Source organism: Arachis duranensis, chromosome 9 (genome assembly GCF_000817695.3).
Source record: "Arachis duranensis cultivar V14167 chromosome 9, aradu.V14167.gnm2.J7QH, whole genome shotgun sequence".
Taxonomy (NCBI): domain Eukaryota; kingdom Viridiplantae; phylum Streptophyta; class Magnoliopsida; order Fabales; family Fabaceae; genus Arachis; species Arachis duranensis.
This window is the reverse complement of record NC_029780.3, coordinates 35,366,517-35,371,863: the sequence shown is the minus strand read 5'-3', so window position 1 is coordinate 35,371,863 and position 5,347 is coordinate 35,366,517.

Sequence of the window (5,347 nt, the reverse complement as noted above, 5' to 3'; positions counted from 1 at the left end):
TTTTTATTCGATTTTAGATCCGGTAAAATTATACTATTTTTGAGCCATATTAAAATTAAATCTAAATCGAATAAAATCTGGGTCTTTAATAAATTTGATATCAAAAAATTATTAAGCACTTATTTATAAAAAACAAAACATATTTGTTTTATCGAAAAATAGATATCCATACTAATTAACATATTATCCACACTTATTACTAATAAATGATTAAAAATAAAATAATAAGCTTATAATTAATATAACATAATATTAGAATTAGTTTAAAATATATATACCTTTTTTAGTCTCTTAGAATGCACATAGATCGGATAAAGTTGGGTTCGCTTTGACCTGAATTTGACTTTAAATAATGACTAAGTCTATTTTTGAGATCTTTATTCGATCCTAAATTCAATAAAATTGTACCAAATTAAGCCCAAAATATTTGAGTCCGGATTGAGTCTTCGAGTCTAGCGGAGTAATGTGCACCACTAAACCCGACGAGAGACATTTAAATTTATCAAAAAGTATCTAATATCTACTTACCACATGTTAACATAATTTTAAAAAAAAGTTAAATAAAAATATATACTTGATAGTAAATATTAGAGAAGACGATTGGAATTTAGAAGCAATAACATAATCAAAATATTTTTAAAAAATTGGAAAAGATTGTAGAAAATAATAACATAATATTTTGTTACTCTGTAAATAATATTTACATACATTTTTTCCCAATTTTTTTAATTTTAAAAAAAATCAAACTTTTCTAACAAAAAGCTAATTTTTTTAAGCATTCAAAAAATAATTTCAAATTAATTCAACTATTTTTTCTTAATTATTTATAAAATATTTTCAAAATTCAAATATCACTTTCAAACTCTCAAAACTTCATACTACTAAATACATTTTAAAGTCTAAACCCACAAAACCTTTATAATTTTAATTTTTAAGTTTCTTATAATTGTTAATTTCTCATTTTCTAAGCACATAATCAAAATTCACAAACACCTCATTATTTATCCCTAACTATATTTAACTCATTGATCATAAATATAAATTCACCATCTATAATATCGTTTTCAACTCAATTTAGTGCTTCAACATATGACTCGGTTGGTGTTAGTAGCTCTTTTAACCCATCAACTACTCAAACTCCAATACGTTTGAGTCTAAATTCGCAATATACGAATGTTGCCAACCCTCGTGTATTAGATGCTATAGGCCTCAATAATGACAAAATGAAAAACTGTAAGTAAAATAGCATCCAACACTAGCAATGAGAAGAGGATGATATGTTGATTAGTACATCGTTAAATGTATCAACTGACCCTATAGTTGGTACCATCCAAAAAGATAAAATATTTTGGAATTAAACTAATGGCTTCTGCGAAGAATTTAACCTTGATATGAAAAGGGGACAGTTACAACTAAGAAATAATGGTATAAGATCAATAAGGCAGTTACACAATTTTCTAATCTCTACGATCAAGCTACTTGAAACATAAGGAGTGGTTCGAACTTTGAAGATATTAAGGTGTTGCCCTATAATCTCTATTCCATAAATTATGGTAAAAGTTCACTTTTAAGAGACATTAAAGTATGCATCATTTAGAACAAAATAAAAAATTTAACTACCAATCTAAAGTGGAGGTTCTAAGAGAACCAAAATTAATGCAACTAAAACATACTCATTGCAAAACTAGTCATTATAAAATAGTTGTTACAAAAGTAGAAATTAGAAATTAGCTAGTTGTTGTGAAGAGTCTTATAAATATCGATGGCAAAATGGGTCGAACATGTCAGGTTAAACCGCTAAAAAAAGTGGGTCGGACGAAATTTTGAACCAGTCCAAACCGCAAGGCGGGCTGCCATATTTTTTTAAGATTATTTTAGGATTTCACACAATTTGAAAGTAGGGTTTCATACAAACACTAAAGTGACTGAACACAGCCTTCCCCTCCCTGACCCTAAGCTTCCTACCTCACTACTTACTCTCGTCTCTCAAGCTCATTCTAATTTTCAGAGCATCGACGGCGGCAGCAGGGATTCACTCACAAATTCACAGCGGCATGCTCGACTCTCCTCTCTCATAGCTCTACCTCTCATCGTCTCTGTCTCTGTTACATTCACCGTGGCATGCTCATCTCTCCTCTCTCACGGCTCTATCTCTCGTAGTCTCTGGCTCCTTCACATTTTTCGTGGCGTGAGATCCTCTTTCACAATTCTGCCTCCCGGTAGTAGCAAGTCTCCCTCACATTTGCGATAATGTAGTTAATACTTAATAATTACTGTTTTAGATATTGTTATATTATTTAGGTTGAGTTATGAATTCTGTATTGGATACCTCTGTCTCCATGGAGGTTGATGGTAAAAATCTAACACAAAATCCAAGAAATGAAGAGAGATCTGAAGCTGTAGAAGATATTAAAAAGAGGTTGGATTTCTACTTCCAGAGTAGATTCAAATTTTATTGATTTGGAAGTTCACAACTGATTTGTGTGTTGATTTATGAATTATGTTGTGTGTTTTGTTTTAAATATAGTTTGATTATTCAATATGAATTTATGTATGGATTATGTCTTTATAACTTTATGTTTTATTATTGCTATGTTTGAGACTTATTAAGTTATTATGGTTAAAATTGTGATTTAAATGTGTTTGAAATTTAGAATCATATTATTTTAAAGTCTTTTCAACAAAAAAAGAGGTAGGTGTCGGCCCTTCAACCCGCCAGCCAGCCCTTTGGCAAGGTGAGATAGCCAGTTAAACCCATATCAATTCGGCGGGGAAGGCCGGCCCGCCCCGTATTTAGGCGGGTGATAAACTCCAATTTTGTGGTTTATCTTGTGTTGAATTTAGGAGATTTTATCAACTTATCTCACATTTATTCAATGAAGTAGCATGGTTTTGTAATTCTCCATAATTTGTACTTAAGATATAAAAACATACTTTTTGGGGCTTTAATTTGCCAATTTTAATTCACTTCAATCCCATTTGATGCCTTGATATGTTTGTTGAGTAATTTTAGGCTTATAAGGCAAGGATTGGATGGAAGAGGTAAAGAGAAAAGCATGCAAATTGGAGAATTCATGAAGAAATGAGGATTTGCTGAATTGAAGGCCACGCGCACGCATCACCTACTCGTACGCGTGAGGAGGAGATCTACCAACGACGCGCATGCGTCACCCACGCATACGCGTGATAAGGAAATTTGCAAGGCGACGCACACGCATCGACCACGCACACACGTGACGCTGATCGCGTGACCTCATTAAAGTGAAAACACTGGGAGCAATTTCTGAACTTTCCAGGCCCAAATCCAACTCATTTCTGAGGCTATTTGATGCAGAATTCAAGATAGGACAAAAAAAGAGAAATTAGATTAGCGTAGGATCATGCTTTAGGTAGTTTTATAGAGAGAAAGCTCCCTCTTCTCTCTAGAATTTGGATAGATTTAGGTCAATCTCTCTTAGATCTAGGTTTTAATTCTTGTTTTCAATTAGTTTTTCTTACAATTTCTTGTTCTATTGTCTTGATTTTCCTATTTCTTCTTGTTAATTTCTCATTTTGGTTACTTTTATGTTCATGCACTCTTGTTAATTTTCATTCTCTTTAATGCAATTTTGAGGTATTTCATGTTTAATGTGCTTTCCTTAGTTGTTAATTGTTAATTTCTTACATTGGGTAGTTATAGATTTTATTCTTCCTTGCAATTTTACCATGCTTTTATTTTATACATTCCAATTGTTTGACAAAATACTTGGTTAGATGTTAGAGTAGCTTTTTTAGCATTATTGTATTGGAAAGAGAAATTAGGTGCTCTTGAGTCATTAACACCCAACTTATGTTGGTGATCTGGAGTTATTAGTTAATATTGTTTCCATTAACTCTAATCTCTTGCTAATTCAATTAGTAAGTTGATTAGGACTTTTAGATTAAGATTAACTAGTCCTATTTGACTTTCTTCATATGTTAAAGATAACATTGTACCTTCTTCCGATGTTGAAGATGACTTAATAGGATTAGATCTTGTTAAGTATTGTACTATGATTAATGACTAGGATAGAAAGCCTGATTCTCATCTTGCTGTGCTATTTTCTATTTTTCATGGGTGAGTCATCATAAGCTAAAACGGAAGCGGGAGAAAGAACATGCAGCAGCCGGTTGATTTACCAGCTGAAGGTGGCAACCCGTGTAGTCACCGTACCCCGTTGCTCATCTCTAAATGCACCGAGGACAGTGAAAACTTTTAAGTGTGGGGAGGTCGTCCGACCAATCGGCATTTTCGGGTGACAAATTTCTAATTCCAACACTTTTGCATTTCATTTCTAGGTCTTTTAGGATTTCTAGTTGCATTTTCTTGGTTTGCATATACATAATAAGCTTAGAAAAAATAATGACATTTTCCAAGAAATTTATCTATAGGACATCCCAATTGATTTGAGAAAATTCTTTTTTTAGAACTTGCTTGAATTATAAATATTGTGGAACATGTTTTGAGCTAAAAACACATAAGCATGTGAGTTTTGAGTCTAATTGTGTGGTTACATTATATACCCACTATTTTCATTCTTGTGTGTATTATTCTCTTTCTATGATTGCAATCTTTGATTTGTTTGATTCTTTATGTCCATTATTTTGTGTATGAATGCATTTATATAATTGAGGCCTTCATTTCATTGAGCTCACTGGTGCGCGAAATTGTGAACAATACTTTTCACAACTCTCATAATCCCCGGTCATGAACCCCAAAAACTTGGTGTTCAATACCATGGCATTACACAACTTCGCACAACTAACCAGCAAGTGCACTGGGTCGTCCAAGTAATAAACCTTACGCGAGTAAGGGTCGATCCCACGGAGATTGTTAGTATTGAAGCAAGCTATGGTCATCTTGTAAATCTTAGTCAGGCAAACTCAAATAGTAATGGTGATGAACGAAAATAACACAAATGTAAAGATAGAGATACTTATGTAATTCATTGGTAGGAACTTCAGATAAGCGCATGAAGATGCCTTCCCTTCCGTCTCTCTGCTTTCCTACTGTCTTCATCCAATCCTTCTTACTCCCTTCCATGGCAAGCTTGTGTAGGGTTTCACCGTTGTCAATGGCTACCTCCCATCCTCTCAGTGAAAACGATTGCATATGCTCTGTCACAGCACACGGAATTCAGCTGTCGGTTCTCGGTCAAGCCAGAATAGAATCCATTGATTCTTTTGCGTCTGTCACTAACGCCCCACCTGCTAGGAGTTTGAAGCACGTCACAGCCATTCAGTCATTGAATCCTACTCAGAACACCACAGACAAGGTTAGACCTTCCGGATTCTCCTGAATGCTGCCATCAGTTCTCGCCTATACCAC